This window comes from Protomyctophum parallelum, assembly GCF_964188405.1.
Source record: "Protomyctophum parallelum genome assembly, chromosome: 20".
NCBI classification, from domain to species: Eukaryota; Metazoa; Chordata; class Actinopteri; order Myctophiformes; family Myctophidae; genus Protomyctophum; species Protomyctophum parallelum.
Genome location: NC_139718.1, coordinates 3,847,318 through 3,871,845, shown reverse-complemented (window position 1 = coordinate 3,871,845; position 24,528 = coordinate 3,847,318).

Genomic DNA, 24,528 nt, shown 5'->3' with positions numbered 1-24,528 from the left:
TCAAAAAATAGCAGACCTACAAGCTCGTAGCGCGCCACTCGGTGGCGCGCTATGAGCTTGTAGATCTGCTATTTTTCAATAGCTAAAGCATAACATGATGCTGACACCAAAATGGGTTCTCGTTCAGAATGGGTTAAGCCAACGTGTAATCCTTTGTTTCAACGGCATGTACATACAGTAGGGACTAAAATAACTGTATAGCCGCGCCAGAGTGAATAATTAGTCTATACAATATAATGAGCTTTAATGGGCTGGTATTGTACAGTCGCTGTATAGCGCAACTGTTTTTGTGATTAAACAGAGAGCTGATATGAGCCAGGCCAGAAGGCATAAAGATGTCTGTCTTCCAAACCGAGCAGTCTGCGTTCTTATACTGTCACCTTGTCAAGGTTCAAGGTCGGCTTCATTTGTCTCCCTTGGGAGACATGTGTCTTGGAGACAGAGTCACAGCTGCATACACTTAACAGACACGTTCACATATTATAAGAAAAGGAAAGAAAAAAACACCATACAACATACAAAACAGAGATATTGCATTGCACACATTCCTTTGATAAAGTGCAACTATAGTCAGTAAAGTGCATTCAGCAATCTCTGATTGAGCATTTTGATTGACAGGAGAACAAAAAGAGTGTTTAACCCATTCTGAACGGGAACCCATTTTGGTGTTAGCATCATGCTATGCTTTAGCTATTGAAAAAATAGCAGACCTACAAGCTCGTAGCGCGCCACCGAGTGGCGCGCTACGAGCTTGTAGGTCTGCTATTTTTTGAAAAATCGAAGAACGACTGACTTTTTTTTTTTTTAGAATCTGATCTCAGGTCAGAATGGGGTTAATCAGACCAGTGTGTGTCCCAGTGGAAACCTCGTATGAATCTGATCTCAGGTCAGAATGGGTTAAATCTATTATACACATATACTGTGGAGTTTATATATATATATATATATATATATATATATATATATCTCCTACCAGATGGCATTTAGCTCGTACTCTCGGTACAACACATCCAAAAGGTCAGATACTATATTCTGAGCTTGTCTCAACACTGCTTGTCCAAAGATTGCCTGGGGGGGGGGGGGGGGGGGGGGGGTGGACATGACCTAAGGTCATGAAGTGGGGAGTGATGAGGGGTGGGTGGACATGACCTATGGGTGGACATGACCTATGTGGTCATGAAGTGTGTGCAGGGTCAGGAAAAAGGTCGCGGATATACAAGCGGACAGAATGGTTTTTCCTTCGACGGGTGGCTGACATTTTTCCCTTTGAGATGTAGAGATGTGGAGAACTTCAGTTTTACACCCAGAGAGAGAGAGACTGGGAGTGGAGCCGCTGGCATGCATGCTTCTTCTTCTTCTTCGCCTGGGAAAGGAGCCAGCCAGTGTTGTTTTCGTCGACTAAAATTAAGACGAAAAATGCTCGTCGACTACCTTTTTTTCACTGGCGAAAACTGAATGGAAACTAAATGAAAACTAAGCTATGATGACTAAAACTATGACTAAATGTATTGACAATTTCGTCAACAGATAAAAACTAGAATAAAATGCTAGGAAGGGACTAGTGGACAAGAGATCCAGTATTAGTCATTTTACACTTGGTTGCATGCTGAAAATAGCTGATCTACAAGCTCACAACGCGTCGCAGCGCTATTTACAGCAAGTGTAAAAACACTCATTACGACGGCATCAAGGCCCACCAAAATAGGCGACTAAATCAACTGTAGATTTAGTCGACTAAAATCTTATGACATTTAGTCGACTAAAACTAGACTAACACTAAGACATTTCCAGGTGACTAAAATGTGACTAAAACTAAATGAAGTTTCAGTCCAAAGACTATGACTAAAACTAAAATAGAAATTTGCTGCCGAAAACAACAGTGGAGCCAGCTGAGGTGGTTCCATCGGGGCATCCGTGGTTAGGATGCCTCTCGGGCTTCCGGTTGTTTTTAGGATTGATTTAAAATTATTTTACTTGTCTATAAAGCCCTCAATGGTCTCGCACCTTCCTACCTACATGACTGCTTGCCTGAATATGTCCCAAACCGCCCGCTAAGGTCTTCTACTGCTGGCCTGCTCGCTTTGCCTAAAAAAATGGCAACTAAAAAATACGGGGAAGCAGCTTTTTGCTTCTACGGGCCATCGGCATGGAACAAGCTCCCACTGTACCTTCGTCAGGCAGCCTCTGTAGACATTTTTAAAGCTCAGCTCAAGACCCACTTCTACAACATTGCCTTTAAGTGATCTTATATTTTTTGTTATTCATGTCCTCACTGTATTGCACTGCTTGTTTTTTAATGTCGTTGCCTTGCTTTTCTTTTATGCTTTGCTTTTATTTTATTCTCCATTGTTCTGTAAAGCACTTTGAGCTGCATTTGATGTCATGAAAGGTGCTATACAAATAAAGTTTTATTATTATTATTATTTATTATTATTATCTCCCTATTGGGAGGTCCTCGAGGCACGTCCCACTGGGAGCGCTGTTGTTTTTGGCAGCAAAATTCTATTTTAGTTTTAGTCATAGTCTCTTGAATAGTTTTCACTTATAGTTTTAGTCACATTTTAGTCACCTGGAATGTTCTAGTGTTTAGTCTAGTTTTAGTCGACTAAATGTCATATGATTTTAGTCGACTAAATCTACAGTTGATTTAGTCGACTAAAATGTGTTTTGACAGTTCTTGATGTCGTTGTAATGACATATTTTACACTTTGGTTGCATGCTGAAAATAGCAGATCTACAATCTGCGACGCGTTGCGAGATTGTATATCTGCTATTTCCAGCATGCAACCCAGCATAAAACTGGATCTCTTGTCCACTAGTCCCTTCCTAACATTTTAGTCTAGTTTTTATTTGTTGACGAAATTGTCAGTATATTTAGTCTTAGTTTTAGTCATCATAGATTCGTTTTTATTTCATTTTTATTTAGTTTTCGTCAGTGAAAAAAGGTAGTCGACGAACATTTTTCGTCTTAGTTTTAGTCGACGAAAACAACACTGGAGGAGACCCCCGGGGGGTGGGGGGGGTGGGGGGGGGGGAGACCAAAACAAGAATGAGTTGGAGGGTTTAATATATCTCTCCAAAATCTGCCGGGGAAACGCCTCGGCATCCCCCAGGATGAAGTTATACTATAATGCTGCTGTAGAGAGGGGAAGTCTGGAGCTCTCTGCTGGAGCTGTTGCTTCCCCCGCGACCCGACTACGGATAAGCGGTTGAAGATGGATGGATGGATGGAAGTGATTCCTATAGTATAGAATAGATAAATAATGGTTCCTATATTCTTGCGAGTCAGACTTTACGCACCTTCCAAATGCTTCCGCCGAGGGATGTTCAATATAGTTGTTTTTTTGTTTTTGTTGCCGATATCCGATTGTACATAATTACATTTAATCAGACCAGTGTGTGTGTGTCCAGTGGAAACCTCGTATGAATCTGATCTCAGGTCAGAATGGGTTAATCAGACCCAGTGTGTGTCCAGTGGAAACCTCGTATGAATCTGATCTCAGGTCAGAATGGGTTAAGAAGTCACGTAGTGCCGCTTTTGACTAACCAGGACAGAATAAAGGCCCATGTTTAAGCATCCTGTCCCATTTAAGTCAGATTTAAACACACGATCTGGGCTCATGCCATCTACAGTATTGTTAATTCTTCCCAAGGAATTATGTCCCATATAGAAAAAATTAAAAAGTCTGAAGGTAGTATAGCTTTCAAGTATAGTTAAGCTATTTGTATCGTTTTCTTTATACAATATAAGTGGAAACGGCTCAATTCTCACTGTACATCAAACAGAACACCAGATGGGTTCTGACTGCAATATGTCGTCCACACCGTCAAAAAACATACAATTCTGTGGCTTTTTTTTTCCCCACAAGTTTTAGTGGAACACTCAATGCTTACCTGAGATCAGATTATATAAATGTCTTCTATACATCCTGACAGTTTTCTGAAAAAAGCTATGTTTCTATGTCAGTCGTTCTTCGATTTTTCAAAAATAGCAGACCTACAAGCTCGTAGCGCTATGAGCTTGTAGATCTGCTATTTTTCAATAGCTAAAGCATAACATAATGCTAACACCAAAAGGGGTTCCTGCCCCAAAATGGGTTAAATAATCCATTCTGACCTGAGATCAGATTAAAAAAAAAATGTCAGTCGTTCTTGGATTTTTCAAAAAATAGCAGACCTACAGATCTGCTATTTTTCAATAGCTAAAGCATAACATGATGCTGACACCAAAAGGGGTTCCCGTTCAGAATGGGTTAAAGAAAAATCGTTAAAATGTGGAGTCAGGAAATGGCTGTCCGACTGCAACGCGGTATATAATTGTGAGATCTTGCAAAGATCTGCTATTTTCAGCATGCAAGCAAGTGTAAAAATGACTTGTGTTTTTTACTTATACTGCAGATCTCTTATCCGCTATAGTGCCTTCCTAACATTTCAGTCTAGTTTTTATTTGTCTGTCAATATACTATGCTCTAGCTTTAGTCATCGTAGCTTAGTTTTCATTTCGTTTTACATCGCCAAAGCGTATAACATCAAACAAGAGAGAAAAGGAGCAAGTCAGACAGTTTAAGCCCTTATTTTATTATCAGGGTTTACATATTTGTCAGGCCAGGTAACATAAAAACAAACGATGCGTGTGTTATCCCATCTTGGGCGCGAACCCCTTTTGGTGTTAGCATCATGCTACGCTTTAGCTATTGAAAAACAGCAGATCTACAAGCTCATAGCGCGCCACCGAGTGGCGCGCTACGAGCTTGTAGGTCTGCTATTTTTGAAAAAAATCGAAGAACGACCGACATATAGAAACATAGGCTTTTTCAGAAAACTGTCAGGATGTATAGAAGACATTTTTGTAGAATCTGATCTCAGGTCAGAATGGGTTATATACAAAGGCAAACCGAGTGAATGGTTGTAAATCCTCTAACGATACGTGAGTGAGTGAGACAGAGGTATAGCGGTGATTGATTCACAGACGTTAGTTAACAGGCTCTGTGGAGCCAGATGTTCTCGGCTCGTCTCTCCACAGTCTCTGCTCATCGTGACAACTCCACACATGCTGCCAAAAAACCTGCAAATTAAGACCGCTGTTTTTTCTTCTACATTCTCTAATTGTGTTAGACTTCTTGCAAATTAAGTAATACAGATGTTTTAACCCATTCTGACCTGAGATCAGATTCTAAAAAATGTCTGTTTTGAAAAATGTAAATTTTCCGAAAAAGCTATGTTTCTATATGACAGTGCACGTTCTTCGATTTTTTCAAAAATAGCAGATCTACAAGCTCGTATCGCGCCACTCGGTGGCGCGCTATGAGCTTGTAGGTCTGCTATTTTTCAATAGCTAAAGCATAACATGATGCTATAACACCAAAAGGAGTTCCCACCCAAAATGGGTTAACAATAATGTAGCTCTTGAGAGCGTATAACATGAGTTTTTTTTGTTACTATCTCAATCTCAAGAGATAAAGATCTATTAAGGGTCCATTTGGTTACCAACTCTCCATCATTTAGCATGCAGGACACCTGAACCCCTCAAGGACCACCTGGACCCCCTCAGGACCACCTGGAACCCCCTCAAGGACCCCTGGTGGAAACCCACTGAGTTAGACCTGTTCTCCTAGAATAACTATATTGAAAGTGGTGACTTCAAATGATTTGTGCTTTTTGAGTGGTGCGACCGCTCCAAGGACCAGCAGTGTCCGTGTCCGCCCTGTGCGTTCACCTCTGTGTTGGTTCATGAGCACCAGTGTAATGAGTACCAGTAGGGGCGCTGTCGTGCCAGAAACAGAGAGAGGGATAGTGCTGCACTGTTGCCTGCTAAATGAGAGAGAGAGAGAGAGAGAGAGAGAGAGAGGGAGAGAGAGAGGTGTGTGTGTGTGTGTGTGTGTGTGTGTGTGTGTGTGTGTGTGTGTGTGTGTGTGTGTGTGTGTGTGTGTGTGTGTGTGTGTGTGTGTGTGTGTGTGTGTGTGTGTGTGTGTGTGTGTGTGTGTGTGTGTGTGTGTGGTGTGTGGGGGGGGGGGTTGCACCACTCAGATTCACACAGGTGTGATTTTTATATTTCAGGGAACACGGAATACTGTTCCTACTTCTGTGTGTATGTTACGTTACTAACAGGAAGTGTAGCTTTGCCTCTCTCTCTCTCTCTCTCTCTCTCTCTCTCTCTCTCTCTCTCTCTCTCTCTCTCTCTCCCTCCCTCTCCCTCTCCCTCTCCCTCTCCTCCTCCCTCTCCCTCTCCCTCTCCCTCTCCCTCTCCCCCTCCCCCTCCCCCTCCCCCTCCCCCTCCCCCTCCCCCTCCCCCTCTCCCTCTCATCCCTCTCCCTCTCCCTCTCCCTCTCCCTCTCCCTCTCCCTCTCTCTCTCTCTCTCTCTCTCCTCTCCCTCTCCCTCTCCCTCTCCCTCTCCCTCTCCCTCTCCCTCTCCCTCTCCCTCTCCCTCTCCCTCTCCCCCTCCCCTCTCCCTCTCCCTCTCCCTCTCCCTCTCCCTCTCCCTCTCCCCCTCCCCTCCCCCTCTCCCTCTCCCTCTCCCTCTCCCTCTCCCTCTCCCCCTCTCCCTCTCCCTCTCCCTCTCCCTCTCCCTCTCCCTCTCCCTCTCCTCTCCCTCTCCCCTCTCCCTCTCCCTCTCCCTCTCCCTCTCCCTCTCCCTCTCTCTCTCTCTCTCTCTCTCCCGTCATGGGTCAGTGTTGTGAGCGTTCCTCTCACACGTTGTCTGCGTTCCAAAGCGGCGGGTTCGTTCATTCAGTATTAATGGCCTGTGATATGAAGAACACGTCTCCGGTGTTGTGCTATAGATACTTTAAGATGTATGGCATATGAGACACATTCCCTTCAGGGACCTTCAGGGAGATCGGCTATTTTCAGCATGCAACCAAAGGGTAAAATGACTTATACTGGATCTCTTGTCCCACTAGTCCCTTCCTAACATTTTAGTCTAGTTTTTATTTGTCGACGGAATTTACAGTAAATTTAGTCTTAGTTTTAGTCATCATAGCTTAGTTTCCATTTGTTTTCGTCAGTGAAAAAAGGTAGTCGACGAACATTTTTCGTCTTAGTATAGTTTTAGTCGACGAAAACAACACTGGTATACAGTCATACTGTATGTGTATAGCAGAGAATAGCCTGGAGACCAAATGGCCTATAATATCTAATATCTCTCCTCCGGTTGCCGAGAGGGGAAACTAGCCCATTCTGAACGGGAACCCCTTTTGTGTTGGCACCTTGTTATGCTTCAGCTATTGAAAAATAGCAGACCTACAAGCTCATAGCGCGCCACCGAGTGGCGCGCTACGAGCTTGTAGGTCTGCTATTTTTTGAAAAATCGAAGAACGACTGACATTTTTAGAATCTGATCTCAGGTCAGAATGGGTTATAATCAGACCAGTGTGTCCCCACTGGAAACCTCATATGAATCTGATCTCAGGTCAGAATGTGCTAGAGATAGATGAGTCTACCCACCTCGCCTCCAGTGGTTCAGTATCTTATTGCCACAAGGACACTGCAGACAAGAGGAGCCGGGATTCCACACTGCAGCTAATGGGAATATGTCACTGCAGGGTAACCGCAGAGACAGAGAGACTTGCCTCTGGTCGACTGATGTCGATCTCTCACATACACACACACACACACACACACACACACACACACACACACACACACACACACACACACACACACACACACACACACGTATACACATGCCCTCAGCTCAATTTGCTGCTCCCTTGTCAGCATAAATTCTTAAGTGCCTCCATCTCTTAATTTCATTAAGAATTTTGCAGGGTCAGAAATTTGATGAAAAACAACAAGTCGCCTCAGTAATATCCTCACGGTGAATGAATTACACACACACACACACACACACACACACACACACACACACACACACACACACACACACACACACACACACACACACACACACACACACCAAATTGCATTGATTTATTGACTCATCAAATGTTGGTTCCGTGGCTCAAATGGGTCTGAGAGGCTAAACGCTCATTCATAGTCTGGATTTTTCTGTGGTGAGGTGACCACCGCTCCGGTGGTGAGGTGACCACCGCTCCGGTGGTGAGGTGACCACCGCTCCGGTGGTGAGGTGACCACCGCTCCGGTGGTGAGCTGACCACCGCTCCGGTGGTGAGGTGACCACCGCTCCGGTGGTGAGGTGACCACCGCTCCGGTGGTGAGCTGACCACCGCTCCGGTGGTGAGGTGACCACCGCTCCGGTGGTGAGCTGACCACCGCTCCGGCGGTGAGGTGACCACTCCACCGCTCCGGTGGTGAGGTGACCACCGCTCCGGCGGTGAGGTGACCACCGCTCCGGTGGTGAGCTGACCACCGCTCAGGTGGTGAGGTGACCACCGCTCCGGTGGTGAGCTGACCACCGCTCAGGTGGTGAGCTGACCACCGCTCAGGTGGTGAGGTGAACACCGCTCCGGTGGTGAGCTGACCACCGCTCAGGCGGTGAGCTGACCACCGCTCCGGTGGTGAGGTGACCACCGCTCCGGTGGTGAGGTGACCACCGCTCCTGTGGTGAGGTGACCACCGCTCCGGTGGTGAGGTGACCACCGCTCCAGTTGGTGAGGTGACCACCGCTCCGGTGGTGAGGTGACCACCGCTCCGGTGGTGAGGTGACCACCGCTCCTGTGGTGAGGTGACCACCGCTCCGGTGGTGAGGTGACCACCGCTCCGGTGGTGAGGTGACCACCGCTCCTGTGGTGAGGTGACCACCGCTCCGGTGTGAGGTGACCACCGCTCGGTGGTGAGGTGACCACAGCTCCGGTGGTGAGGTGACCACCGCTCCGGTGGTGAGGTGACCACCGCTCCGGTGGTGAGGTGACCACCGCTCCGGTGGTGAGGTGACCACCGGAGCTGAGATAACGTTAAGCGGTGGTGAGTAAAAACAGAGAGAAGGGCTGAGGGGCGGTGGTGGTGGTTTGCTCTTCACCGCGGCTCAGTGACGTCATGTTGTAGTTCGGTGGTCACCTCAGTGACGTCATGTTGTAGTTCGGTGGTCACCTCAGTGACGTCATGTTGTAGTTCGGTGGTCACCTCAGTGACGTCATGTTGTAGTTCGGTGGTCACCTCAGTGACGTCATGTTGTAGTTCGGTGGTCGCCTCAGTGACGTCATGTTGTAGTTCGGTGGTCACCTCAGTGACGTCATGTTGTAGTTCGGTGGTCACCTCAGTGACGTCATGTTGTAGTTCAGTGGTCACCTCACCACTGAAAATCCAGACTATGTATGAGCCTTTAGCCATTCTGAACGGGAACCCATTTTGGTGTTAGCATCATGTTATGCTTTAGCTATTGAAAAATAGCAGATCTACAAGCTCGTAGGTCTGCTATTTTGAAAAAATCGAAGAACGACTGACATTTTTAGAATCTGATCTCAGGTCAGAATGTGTTAATCAGACCAGTGTGTGTCCAGTGGAAACCTCGTATGAATCTGATCTCAGGTCAGAATGGGTTAAATGTCATCAGACGGTGGTCCGTATAGCTCAAACGGTGAATAAATCAGAGGCCTTGAGGTGAAACGCGTTGAAAACCACATGGTCTGCTGAGCACAGTGACAGCAAGCTCAGGGAGGCAGAGCCCTGTTAAACAGAAGGTTGCCGGTTCAATCCCCACGTCCCACTCGGTTAGTGTCAGAGTGCCCATGAGCAATAAGACGCCGAGCCCCGAACGGATGCTGACCACAAGCGGCTATGTGTCTGGCATGGTTTGTGTTTATACTCTGTGTGTGTGTGTGTGTGTGTGTGTGTGTGTGTGTGTGTGTGTGTGTGTGTGTGTGTGTGTGTGTGTGTGTGTGTGTGTGTGTGTGTGTGTGTGTGTGTGTGTGTGTGTGTGTGTGTCCGTCCAGTGGCTTAGAGGTGGCAGGTGCTGGACTGACAGGGTCATTAACACCGTAACCACTGGTAATGATGACGCCCCATGGGAGAGAGACCTCTGTGCGCACTCTCTCTCTCTCTCTCTCTCTCTCTCTCTCTGCCTCTTTCTCTCTACTATCTCTCTCTCTCTCTCTCTCTCTCTCTCTCTCTCTCTCTCTCTCTCTCTCTCTCTCTCTCCTCTTCTCTCTCTCTCTCTCTGCCTCTTTCTCTCTCTCTCTCTCTCTCTCTCTCTCTCTCTCTCTCTCTCTCCTCTCTCTCTCTCTCTCTCTCTCTCTCTCTCTCTGCCTCTCTCTCTCTCTCTCTCTCGCCCTCTTCGACTGACCTTGATGCCATCAATCAGGATTCAGCAGATTTCACACTGATTAAGGACTTTGTGAGTGTGCACGGCACGCGTGTGGGCGTGTGTGCGTGCCTTTGTGTGTGTGCGTGGGTGGGGGTTTGTGCATGTGTGTGCGCGTGCATTGGTGCGCGTGCATTTTAACTCGTGTGTGAGTGCTCGGTGCGTGCCACAATTCCTTTGAGCGTGCCAGCACATGAGTGAGTGTGCCTGACTGAGACAGCCTGTGAGTGAGTGAGTGAGTGTGTGTGTGTGTGTGTGTGTGTGTGTGTGTGTGTGTGTGTGTGTGTGTGTGTGTGTGTGTGTGTGTGGGTGTGTGGTGTGTGTGTGTGTGTGTGTGTGTGTGTGTGTGTGTGTGTGTGTGTGTGTGTGTGTGTGTGTGTGTGTGTGTGTGCGCGCGTGCGTGTGTGTGTGCGCCCTTCCGTACCAGAATGGCAGTGACATGTCACATGCTCGGCCGACCACGATGTGACAAAGTGTGTGTGTGTGTGTACGCACACACACACACACACACACAAGCTTTTAGCGCTTTCTAGTGAAGTCAGTTTTCCTGGATAGTGAGAAAAGGAAATGCCATCCTAGTCACGCATACGTTAGGCTCAGCCGTTCTCTTCTAGTGATGTTTACTAGTTGAAATAGCAGATCTACAAGCTCGTAGCGCGCCACCGAGTGGCGCGCTATGAGCTTGTGGGTCTGCTATTTTTGAAAAATCGAAGAACGACTGACATTTTAATCTGATCTCAGGTCAGATGGGTTAACCCATTCTGACCTGAGATCAGATTCATACAAGGTTTCACTGGACAACACACTGGTCTGATTAACCATTCCGACCTGAGATCAGATTCATACGAGGTTTCCACCGACACACACTGGTCTGATTAACCCATTCTGACGTGAGATCAGATTCATACGAGGTTTCCACTGGACACACACTGGTCTGATTAACCCCATTCGACCTGAGATCAGATTAAAAAATGTCAGTCGTTCTTCGATTTTTCAAAAATAGCAGACCTACAAGCTCATAGCGCGCCACTCGGTGGCGCGCTATGAGCTTGTAGATCTGCTAAAGCATAACGGAATCCCGTCAGAATGGGTTAAAGCCCTAATGCAACTACCGACTTTTTTTTTTAATGCAAAATGAGTTAATAGCACAAGCAGTCTCTTCACATACTAGAGCATGTCTGAAATGATATGTCAGAGCTGAAATTGTGAATGTAAATATGCCTGTTTGTTTTTGCAACTCGCTGTTTTCTGCAAGACATTATACTCTATAGAGCTGTAGAGGGCGCACATCCACGTGTTTATGTATTTTTCTATTTGCATAGGGGGTATTTTAGATCGCCTCATATAAGCACTCTGTTAATATAAACATGTCATCCCGGCCATTTCACTCATAATATGGTTATGAAGAATCAACTGACTGAGAGAAAACGCTATTGTTACTGCTGCTAAATTAGTCACATTTTCGCTAGAAACAGACTGTATCATATTAGACTATCAATTCTGCCCCTAAGTATAGTGCACATGCACATACATACAAGCAAGCACAAATGCGTGCACAGTACACACACGTACTGACTTAACCACCCACACACACACACACACACACACACACACACACACACACATCAGTTTGGGAGCGGCTGCAGTCACCTTGAGGATTCTAGAGACTTTGCCATCAAACAGCTGATGCTGTGAGGTTAGTGGCACGCGAGGTGTGCGAGGTGTGTGTGTGTGTGTGTGTGTGTGTGTGTGTGTGTGTGTGTGCGTGTGTGCGTGCGTGCCTTAGTGTTGGGGCGGTGTGTGTAGTCTCTGCTCTGATAGGGCACTTAAATCCTCATGTCCTCCACACAGGAACAGCTGGGTGACTCATAACTCACACAGACACACACACACACACACACACACACACACACACACACACACACACACACACACACGAACACACACACACACACACACACACACACACACGAACACACACACACACACACACACACACACACACACCACACACACACACACACACACACACATTTAACCTTCCCCGTGACTGGCCGGTATATAACGTATGGCCAACGTCTGGCTAGCAGAGCATGCTTATCGCTGCTGCTGTCCGCGATCGGAGAGGCGATTCTTTAACCCATTCTGACCTGAGATCAGATTCATACGAGGTTTCCACTGGACACACACTGGTCTGATTAACCCATTCTGACCTGAGATCAGATTTAAAAAAATGTCAGTCGTTCTTCGATTTAAAAAAAATAGCAGACCTACAAGCTCGGTGGCGCGCTACGAGCTTGTAGATCTGCTATTTTTCAATAGCTAAAGCATAACATGATGCTATAACACCAACATGGGTTCCCGTTCAGAATGGGATAAACGGGCGCAAACGCTATATTCTAATGACGCCACGCGCCCTTCGGCATGCTTTTTGAAAAATGTGCGATTCGTTTTTTTATTTATTCACGGGTTCACGAGGGCACGGGTAGTATATAGGAAACATGTTTGTAAAGGGAAATTAATCGTATCTTTTCAGCTCCGCGTCCAGTGACAGGTTTTCATGTCAAGGTCCATTGTGTGTTCGTCATTCGAGGCACATTACATTAAAAATGCAATGTAAATGTCCCATATTTAGCAAAGCTTGGCATACAAATACCTAGTAGTACATTTCATACGTAATAAGACTAGTAAGAATAAAAACTAATATGATATATGATATAATACTTTATTGTCAGTTCACACTGAAATTTGTCTTGTGACACAGCAGCCAAGTATGCAGAAACACATATACAAAACACAAATAACAAGACAATTTACATATATAAAGACATGAGCAATATCCGCCGCTTAGATTATCCTGTGGCAACTACAACTCCTGATTAAGCCTCAAGGTCGACTGGTGGACAAAGGACCTCTTTAGTCTTTTAAGAAAACTATTATTAGGGTAGGTTTTGGACTATAAGCGTCATACATGATCACAATCGTTGGATAAGATTCTGCCTGCAAATTCCATGTTGTATTGATATTGGTTTATCCTGCAGTGGCGTGCACAGACATTTAGAGGGGCAGGTGGTGCTCAAGTGAAAAAAGGGCACCTTGTGCACCTTGTGGAACCGGCTGGTTGCCTTAAAATATGGAGTTGAGAGGTTTCATGCCCGACGGCATGGCAGCAGGTTTTCGGGCTGGACGGGTGCATTTTATAATTCCATCCAAATGACACCAAATGGAACCGTGTAGCATTAACGTTGAACGTTATGCCGGTATCATAATGAATTATAATAGGATTAAAACGTGATTAAATAATGTAAGAGTAAACGAGGCCAACGTTAATTATGGGTGATTCTCCAGAGGGATTTGGGCATGGCTCCTCCCACAACGATTTGAAAAGACATGCCAGGGGACCCCCATAATAAGACAAGATATGTAAGGCTCTCTAGCAGTGATTCAGGGACCCCCATAATAAGACAAGATATATAAGGCTCTAGCAGTGATTCAGGGACCCCCATAAGACAAGATATGTGTAAGGCTCTAGCAGTGATTCAGGGACCCCCATAAGACAAGTTATGTAAGGCTCTAGCAGTGATTCAGGGACCCCCATAATAAGACAAGATATGTAAGGCTCTAGCAGTGATTCAGGGACCCCCATAATAAGACAAGATATGTAAGGCTCTAGCAGTGATTCAGGGACCCCCATAATAAGACAAGATATGTAAGGCTCTAGCAGTGATTCAGGGACCCCCATAATAAGACAAGATAGGTAAGGCTCTAGCAGTGATTCAGGGACCCCCATAAGACAAGATATGTAAGGCTCTAGCAGTGATTCAGGGACCCCCATAATAAGACACGATAGGTAAGGCTCTATAGCAGTGATTCAGGGACCCCCATAATAAGACAAGATATGTAAGGCTCTAGCAGTGATTCAGGGACCCCCATAATAAGACACGATAGGTAAGGCTCTAGCAGTGATTCAGGGACCCCCATAATAAGACAAGATATGTAAGGCTCTAGCAGTGATTCAGGGACCCCCATAATAAGACACGATAGGTAAGGCTCTATAGCAGTGATTCAGGGACCCCCATAATAAGACAAGATATGTAAGGCTCTAGCAGTGACTCAGGGACCCCCATAATAAGACACGATAGGTAAGGCTCTATAGCAGTGATTCAGGGACCCCCATAATAAGACAAGATATGTAAGGCTCTAGCAGTGACTCAGGGACCCCCATAATAAGACAAGATAGGTAAGGCTCTAGCAGTGATTCAGGGACCCCCATAATAAGACAAGATAGGTAAGGCTCTAGCAGTGATTCAGGGACCCCCATAAGACAAGATATGTAAGGCTCTAGCAGTGACTCAGGGACCCCCATAATAAGACAAGATAGGTAAGGCTCTAGCAGTGATTCAGGGACCCCCATAAGACAAGATATGTAAGGCTCTAGCAGTGATTCAGGGACCCCCATAAGACAAGATATGTAAGGCTCTAGCAGTGATTCAGGGACCCCCATAAGACAAGATAGGTAAGGCTCTAGCAGTGATTCAGGGACCCCCATAATAAGACACGATAGGTAAGGCTCTAGCAGTGATTCAGGGACCCCCATAATAAGACAAGATATGTAAGGCTCTAGCAGTGATTCAGGGACCCCCATAAGACAAGATAGGTAAGGCTATAGCAGTGATTCAGGGACCCCCATAATAAGACAAGATATGTATAAGGCTCTAGCAGTGATTCAGGGACCCCCATAATAAGACAAGATATGTAAGGCTCTAGCAGTGATTCAGGGACCCCCATAATAAGACAAGATATGTAAGGCTCTAGCAGTGATTCAGGGACCCCCATAAGACAAGATATGTATAAGGCTCTATAGCAGTGATTCAGGGACCCCCATAAGACAAGATATGTAAGGCTCTAGCAGTGATTCAGGGACCCCCATAAGACAAGATATGTAAGGCTCTAGCAGTGATTCAGGGACCCCCATAATAAGACAAGATATGTATAAGGCTCTAGCAGTGATTCAGGGACCCCCATAATAAGACAAGATATGTAAGGCTCTAGCAGTGATTCAGGGACCCCCATAATAAGACAAGATATGTAAGGCTCTAGCAGTGATTCAGGGACCCCCATAATATGACAAGATATGTAAGGCTCTAGCAGTGATTCAGGGACCCCCATAAGACAAGATATGTAAGGCTCTAGCAGTGATTCAGGGACCCCCATAATAAGACAAGATATGTAAGGCTCTATAGCAGTGATTCAGGGACCCCCATAAGACAAGATATGTAAGGCTCTAGCAGTGATTCAGGGACCCCCATAATAAGACAAGATATGTATAAGGCTCTATAGCAGTGATTCAGGGACCCCCATAATAAGACAAGATATGTAAGGCTCTAGCAGTGATTCAGGGACCCCCATAAGACAAGATATGTAAGGCTCTAGCAGTGATTCAGGGACCCCCATAAGACAAGATATGTAAGGCTCTAGCAGTGATTCAGGGACCCCCATAATAAGACAAGATATGTAAGGCTCTAGCAGTGATTCAGGGACCCCCATAAGACAAGATATGTAAGGCTCTAGCAGTGATTCAGGGACCCCCATAAGACAAGATATGTAAGGCTCTAGCAGTGGTTCAGGGACCCCCATAATAAGACAAGATAGGTAAGGCTCTATAGCAGTGATTCAGGGACCCCCATAATAAGACAAGATATGTATAAGGCTCTAGCAGTGATTCAGGGACCCCCATAATAAGACAAGATATGTAAGGCTCTAGCAGTGATTCAGGGACCCCCATAATAAGACAAGATATGTAAGGCTCTAGCAGTGATTCAGGGACCCCCATAATAAGACAAGATATGTAAGGCTCTAGCAGTGATTCAGGGACCCCCATAATAAGACAAGATAGGTAAGGCTCTAGCAGTGATTCAGGGACCCCCATAAGACAAGATAGGTAAGGCTATAGCAGTGATTCAGGGACCCCCATAATAAGACAAGATATGTAAGGCTATAGCAGTGATTCAGGGACCCCCATAATAAGACAAGATATGTAAGGCTCTAGCAGTGATTCAGGGACCCCCATAATAAGACAAGATATGTAAGGCTATAGCAGTGATTCAGGGACCCCCATAATAAGACAAGATATGTAAGGCTCTATAGCAGTGATTCAGGGACCCCCATAAGACAAGATATGTAAGGCTCTAGCAGTGATTCAGGGACCCCCATAATAAGACAAGATATGTATAAGGCTCTATAGCAGTGATTCAGGGACCCCCATAATAAGACAAGATATGTAAGGCTCTAGCAGTGATTCAGGGACCCCCATAAGACAAGATATGTAAGGCTCTAGCAGTGATTCAGGGACCCCCATAATAAGACAAGATATGTAAGGCTCTATAGCAGTGATTCAGGGACCCCCATAATAAGACAAGATATGTAAGGCTCTAGCAGTGATTCAGGGACCCCCATAATAAGACAAGATATGTAAGGCTCTAGCAGTGATTCAGGGACCCCCATAAGACAAGATATGTAAGGCTCTAGCAGTGATTCAGGGACCCCCATAAGACAAGATATGTAAGGCTCTAGCAGTGGTTCAGGGACCCCCATAATAAGACAAGATAGGTAAGGCTCTATAGCAGTGATTCAGGGACCCCCATAATAAGACAAGATATGTATAAGGCTCTAGCAGTGATTCAGGGACCCCCATAATAAGACAAGATATGTAAGGCTCTAGCAGTGATTCAGGGACCCCCATAATAAGACAAGATATGTAAGGCTCTATAGCAGTGATTCAGGGACCCCCATAATAAGACAAGATATGTAAGGCTCTAGCAGTGATTCAGGGACCCCCATAATAAGACAAGATAGGTAAGGCTCTAGCAGTGATTCAGGGACCCCCATAAGACAAGATAGGTAAGGCTATAGCAGTGATTCAGGGACCCCCATAATAAGACAAGATATGTAAGGCTATAGCAGTGATTCAGGGACCCCCATAATAAGACAAGATATGTAAGGCTCTAGCAGTGATTCAGGGACCCCCATAATAAGACAAGATATGTAAGGCTCTATAGCAGTGATTCAGGGACCCCCATAATAAGACAAGATATGTATAAGGCTCTAGCAGTGATTCAGGGACCCCCATAATAAGACAAGATAGGTAAGGCTCTAGCAGTGATTCAGGGACCCCCATAATAAGACAAGATAGGTAAGGCTCTAGCAGTGATTCAGGGACCCCCATAAGACAAGATATGTATAAGGCTCTAGCAGTGATTCAGGGACCCCCATAAGACAAGATATGTAAGGCTCTATAGCAGTGATTCAGGGACCCCCATAATAAGACAAGATATGTAAGGCTATAGCAGTGATTCAGGGACCCCCATAATAAGACAAGATATGTAAGGCTCTATAGCAGTGATTCAGGGACCCCCATAATAAGACAAGATATGTAAGGCTCTAGCAGTGATTCATGGACCCCCATAATAAGACAAGATATGTAAGGCTCTAGCAGTGATTCAGGGACCCCCATAATAAGACAAGATATGTAAGGCTCTAGCAGTGATTCAGGGACCCCCATAATAAGACAAGATATGTAAGGCTATAGCAGTGATTCAGGGACCCCCATAATAAGACAAGATATGTATAAGGCTCTAGCAGTGATTCAGGGACCCCCATAATAAGACAAGATATGTAAGGCTATAGCAGTGATTCAGGGACCCCCATAATAAGACAAGATATGTAAGGCTCTAGCAGTGATTCAGGGACCCCCATAATAAGACAAGATATGTAAGGCTCTATAGCAGTGATTCAGGGACCCCCATAATAAGACAAGATATGTATAAGGCTCTAGCAGTGATTCAGGGACCCCCATAATAAGACAAGATAGGTAAGGCTCTAGCAGTGATTCAGGGACCCCCATAATAAGACAAGATAGGTAAGGCTCTAGCAGTGATTCAGGGACCCCCATAAGACAAGATATGTATAAGGCTCTAGCAGTGATTCAGGGACCCCCATAAGACAAGATATGTAAGGCTCTATAGCAGTGATTCAGGGACCCCCATAATAAGACAAGATAGGTAAGGCTCTAGCAGTGATTCAGGGACCCCCATAAGACAAGATATGTAAGGCTCTAGCAGTGATTCAGGGACCCCCATAATAAGACAAGATAGGTAAGGCTCTAGCAGTGATTCAGGGACCCCCATAATAATACAAGATATGTAAGGCTCTAGCAGTGATTCAGGGACCCCCATAAGACAAGATAGGTAAGGCTCTAGCAGTGATTCAGGGACCCCCATAATAAGACAAGATAGGTAAGGCTCTAGCAGTGATTCAGGGACCCCCATAATAAGACAAGATATGTAAGGCTCTATAGCAGTGATTCAGGGACCCCCATAATAAGACAAGATATGTAAGGCTCTAGCAGTGATTCAGGGACCCCCATAATAAGACAAGATATGTAAGGCTCTATAGCAGTGATTCAGGGACCCCCATAATAAGACAAGATATGTAAGGCTCTAGCAGTGATTCAGGGACCCCCATAATAAGACAAGATATGTAAGGCTCTATAGCAGTGATTCAGGGACCCCCATAAGACAAGATATGTAAGGCTCTATAGCAGTGATTCAGGGACCCCCATAATAAGACAAGATATGTAAGGCTCTAGCAGTGATTCAGGGACCCCCATAAGACAAGATATGTAAGGCTCTATAGCAGTGATTCAGGGACCCCCATAATAAGACAAGATAGGTAAGGCTCTAGCAGTGATTCAGGGACCCCCATAATAAGACAAGATATGTAAGGCTCTATAGCAGTGATTCAGGGACCCCCATAAGACAAGATATGTAAGGCTCTAGCAGTGATTCAGGGACCCCCATAATAAGACAAGATAGGTAAGGCTCTAGCAGTGATTCAGGGACCCCCATAATAAGACAAGATATGTAAGGCTCTAGCAGTGATTCAGGGACCCCCATAAGACAAGATATGTAAGGCTCTAGCAGTGATTCAGGGACCCCCATAAGACAAGATAGGTAAGGCTCTAGCAGTGATTCAGGGACCCCCATAATAAGACAAGATATATAAGGCTCTAGCAGTGATTCAGGGACCCCCATAAGACAAGATAGGTAAGGCTCTAGCAGTGATTCAGGGACCCCCATAAGACAAGATATGTAAGGCTCTAGCAGTGATTCAGGGACCCCCATAATAAGACAAGATATGTAAGGCTCTAGCAGTGATTCAGGGACCCCCATAATACGACAAGATATGTAAGGCTCTAGCAGTGATTCAGGGACCCCCATAATAAGACAAGATATGTAAGGCTCTATAGCAGTGATTCAGGGACCCCCATAATAAGACAAGATATGTAAGGCTCTAGCAGTGATTCAGGGACCCCCATAATAAGACAAGATAGGTAAGGCTCTAGCAGTGATTCAGGGACCCCCATAAGACAAGATATGTAAGGCTATAGCAGTGATTCAGGGACCCCCATAAGACAAGATATGTAAGGCTCTAGCAGTGATTCAGGGACCCCCATAAGACAAGATATGTAAGGCTCTAGCAGTGATTCAGGGACCCCCATAAGACAAGATATGTAAGGCTCTATAGCAGTGATTCAGGGACCCCCATAAGACAAGATAGGTAAGGCTCTAGCAGTGATTCAGGGACCCCCATAATAAGACAAGATAGGTAAGGCTCTAGCAGTGATTCAGGGACCCCCATAATAAGACAAGATATGTAAGGCTCTAGCAGTGATTCAGGGACCCCCATAAGACAAGATATGTAAGGCTCTATAGCAGTGATTCAGGGACCCCCATAAGACAAGATATGTAAGGCTCTATAGCAGTGATTCAGGGACCCCCATAATAAGACAAGATAGGTAAGGCTCTATAGCAGTGATTCAGGGACCCCCATAATAAGACAAGATATGTAAGGCTCTAGCAGTGATTCAGGGACCCCCATAATAAGACAAGATAGGTAAGGCTCTAGCAGTGATTCAGGGACCCCCATAATAAGACAAGATAGGTAAGGCTCTATAGCAGTGATTCAGGGACCCCCATAATAAGACAAGATATGTAAGGCTCTAGCAGTGATTCAGGGACCCCCATAAGACAAGATATGTAAGGCTCTAGCAGTGATTCAGGGACCCCCATAAGACAAGATATGTAAGGCTCTAGCAGTGATTCAGGGACCCCCATAAGACAAGATATGTAAGGCTCTAGCAGTGATTCAGGGACCCCCATAATAAGACAAGATATGTAAGGCTCTAGCAGTGATTCAGGGACCCCCATAATAAGACAAGATAGGTAAGGCTCTAGCAGTGATTCAGGGACCCCCATAATAAGACAAGATATGTAAGGCTCTAGCAGTGATTCAGGGACCCCCATAAGACAAGATATGTAAGGCTCTATAGCAGTGATTCAGGGACCCCCATAATAAGACAAGATAGGTAAGGCTCTAGCAGTGATTCAGGGACCCCCATAAGACAAGATAGGTAAGGCTCTAGCAGTGATTCAGGGACCCCCATAATAAGACAAGATAGGTAAGGCTCTAGCAGTGATTCAGGGACCCCCATAATAAGACAAGATATGTAAGGCTCTATAGCAGTGATTCAGGGACCCCCATAAGACAAGATATGTAAGGCTCTAGCAGTGATTCAGGGACCCCCATAATAAGACAAGATAGGTAAGGCTCTAGCAGTGATTCAGGGACCCCCATAAGACAAGATAGGTAAGGCTCTAGCAGTGATTCAGGGACCCCCATAATAAGACAAGATAGGTAAGGCTCTAGCAGTGATTCAGGGACCCCCATAATAAGACAAGATAGGTAAGGCTCTATAGCAGTGATTCAGGGACCCCCATAATAAGACAAGATATGTAAGGCTCTAGCAGTGATTCTCAACCCGTTTAATTTCAAGGACCCATAAGGGTCCATTTGGTTCCTAACTATATCATTTAGCTGGGGACCCCCTGGAACTCCCTCAAGGACCCCTGGGGGTCCCCGGACCCCACTTTGGGAACCACTGCTATAGCTAACATATAGCCTACATCAGGTCTGCCGAAATGGTAGATCACATGACATGCCCCTGAAGAATATTTAATAGAAATATATATATAAAAAACTACTTTTGGCATCTGCGGTGATTTGATTGATTGACATCACAAAGTGCCTGTCAGCTCCAATCCACAATGCAATATTTTGAGTGTTGCTGCTGTTGCACAAACGTCGGTATCATTATGAAATACAAAAAAACCTATATTCCATTTCTCCCACTCCCAAAAGTGACATGAAAGTGTTTGAGAACGACTGACACATGCAGACAAACTGCTTTTTCAAGAAAACTGTCAGGATTTTAGACGACATTTGCAGAAATCGTTCCCAGGTCAAAATGGGTTAAACTATATTTTGAGCAATGGTGGTTATAATATAGACCTTGTTGAGCTGGTCATTTTGAAAGAAGTAAAAAAAAAAAAGGTGTGGCCACCCCTGGCTTACATATTTGCACCAATAAGGGGTCAAAAAATGGTAAAAAAAATAAATTTTGTAAAATTGATGTCCTGACATTTTGTATGACCTCACATAGTGTGGTAACGGTAATCAAGTAAAGCGTGAAGAGATAGACTTAATCCATTCTGGGTTAGCATCGTGTTATGCTTTAGCTATTGAAAAATAGCAGATCTACAAGCTCATATCGCGCCACCGAGTGGCGCGCTACGAGCTTGTAGGTCTGCTATTTTTTGAAAAATCGAAGAACGACTGACATTTAGAAACATAGCTTTTTTCAGAAAACTGTCAGGATGTATAGAAGACATTTTTAGAATCTGACCTCACATAGTGTGGTAATGAAGCCGTGCTTATGTGTGCATGCGTGCATGCGAGCACCTGTGTGTGTGTGTGTGTGTGTGTGTGTGTGTGTGTGTGTGTGTGTGTGTACGGTTGTTTGTTGTGTAACATAATTCATATCAGAGCCTCTACAGTGCTACAGTAATTAGGAAGCGGTTCGCTACATTCATTATTGTAATGGGTCTTTGTGCAGGTGCATTGATCACCACCGCGCTCTGCAGAGACATGTGGATACACTGTGTGTGTGTGCGTGTGTGTGTGCGTGTGTGTGTGTGTGTGTGTGTGTGTGTGTGTGTGTGTGTGTGTGTCTGCGTGCGAGCAAAGGTGATTAATCTGAGCAGTATCTTTAGCAGCCTCAGGTCAGGGATGATATATGGGAGTACACACACACACACACACACACACACACATGTGGCGCACACACAGGCGCACACACACACACACACACACACACACACACACACACACACACACACACACAGGAGGTTGTGGCCGGGCGAAGAGGTGTGTGTCCTCGATGGGGCGAGAGACAAGCCGAGACAACTCCACCGACCTTGATTCACGTCTTTGCGCGTGTGTGTGTGCGTGCGTGCGTGCTTGAGTGCGTGCGTGTGTGCGTGAGTGCGTGCGTGCGTGCGTGCGTGAGTGCGTGCGTAGTTGCTATGTGGTCGATATAACGGTCATTAATATATTGCCTATATATAACCTTTTATGGCAATAACGACATTATGTTGGTTATTGCCATCCAGATAGGGTTAGATAGGGTTAGATGGGGTTAGATAGGGCTAGATAGGGTTAGATATGCTTATATAGGGTTATATAGGGTTAGATTGGGTTATATAGGGCTATATAGGGTTAGAGTGCAGAGTGGATGGGATTATGGTATATGTGTATGGGGCGGGTGATCCAAGCATGCATGGATTAATTGCGTTAACATTTTTAATGACTATAACTAACTCTGACTAATTTTGACAGCCCTATAAGTACACTATGCGCAAAAGACAAGGATTACAGACAGAGGCTGTAAATCCAGTACATTTGCGGGTGAGTTGTTTACCAGCCTGGAATCAGCTAATCTACGGGTATGTACAGTAGATGTCCGAATTGTACCAACTTAAATATGCAAGGCTCCCTGCTGTGGCTGCTTTCCTACCAGTCACCCCCCCCCCCCCACACCCCCCCCCCCCCCCACAACCCCCCCCCCCCATTTCAATATCATAGCGTATAGCTTGCTCATTGGTGACTATCTGGATGCGTTTGATGTATCACCATGTGCTGTTCCTGCTTCACTGCGAGTGTCTCTGCAGTACGAGCGTCTGCTAAATGCTTTGAGTCGAACGGCTGTCTTGAGGTCCCCAGAGACGTCAAGCACATTGTTTGTGTTTGTCAATCCTTTGAAGATTGTATACTCACACCCGTTTTAATGAGAGAGAGAGTGAGAGAGAGGGGGAGAGAGCGGGGGAGAGGGAGGGAGGGAGGGAGGAGAGAGAGAGAAAATATATTGTCACTGTCGGATATAAATCTCCATTTTCTAACCTTTTTTGTGTGAATTAGTAACGCTCCTATTTGATTGAATACGACAGCAATGTTGGGTATTTTATCATGAACATGAAGTGAGGACCAATTCTAGGAAGATAGGAGGAGGAGGAGGAGGAGGGGGAGGAGGAGGATGAGGGGGAGGAGGAGGGGGAAGAGGGGGGGAGGAGGAGGAGGAGGAGGAGGGGGGGAGGGGAGGGAGGAGGAGGAGGAGGATGAGGGGGAGGAGGAGGGGGAAGAGGGGGGGAGGAGGAGGAGGGGGAAGAGGGGGGGAGGAGGAGGAGGGGGATGAGGAGGGGAGGAGGGGGAGGAGGAGGAGGGGGAGGAGGAGGAGAAGGGGGAGGAGGAGGGGGAAGAGGGGGGGAGGAGGAGGAGGAGGAGGAGGAGGAGGAGGAGGAGGAGGAGGAGGAGGAGGGGGGGGAGGGGGGAGAGGAGGAGGAGGGGGGAGAGGAGGAGGAGGAGGGGGAGGGGGGAGAGGAGAGGAGAGGAGGAGGAGGAGGAGGAGGAGGAGGAGGAGGAGGAGGAGGAGGAGGAGGAGGAGGAGGAGGAGGAGGAGGAGGAGGAGGAGGAGGAGGAAGAGGAAGAAGAGGAGGAGGGAGAGGAGGAGGAGGAGGGGGAGGAGGAGGAAGAAGAGGAGGAAGAAGAAGAGGAGGAGGAGGAGGAGGAGGAAGAAGAGGAGGAGGGGGAGGAGGAGGAGGAGGAGGAGGAAGAAGAGGAGGAGGAGGAGGAGGAGGAGGAGGAGGAGGAGGAGGAGGAGGAGGGGGCTCCGGAGGGATTTGGAGAAGGCATGACTCAGGACACTTGATCCCTCCGACTCAGCGCCTGACCTCTCCGTGCAGAGTACAGAGGACCCTGTCTAATCCTCTCTCTCTAAGCTCAGCTATAGCGCTCTGCGGTGCAGCGCTCTGCGGCTCTAGCGACAGTATAGCATAATAGCACATTATATCATAAC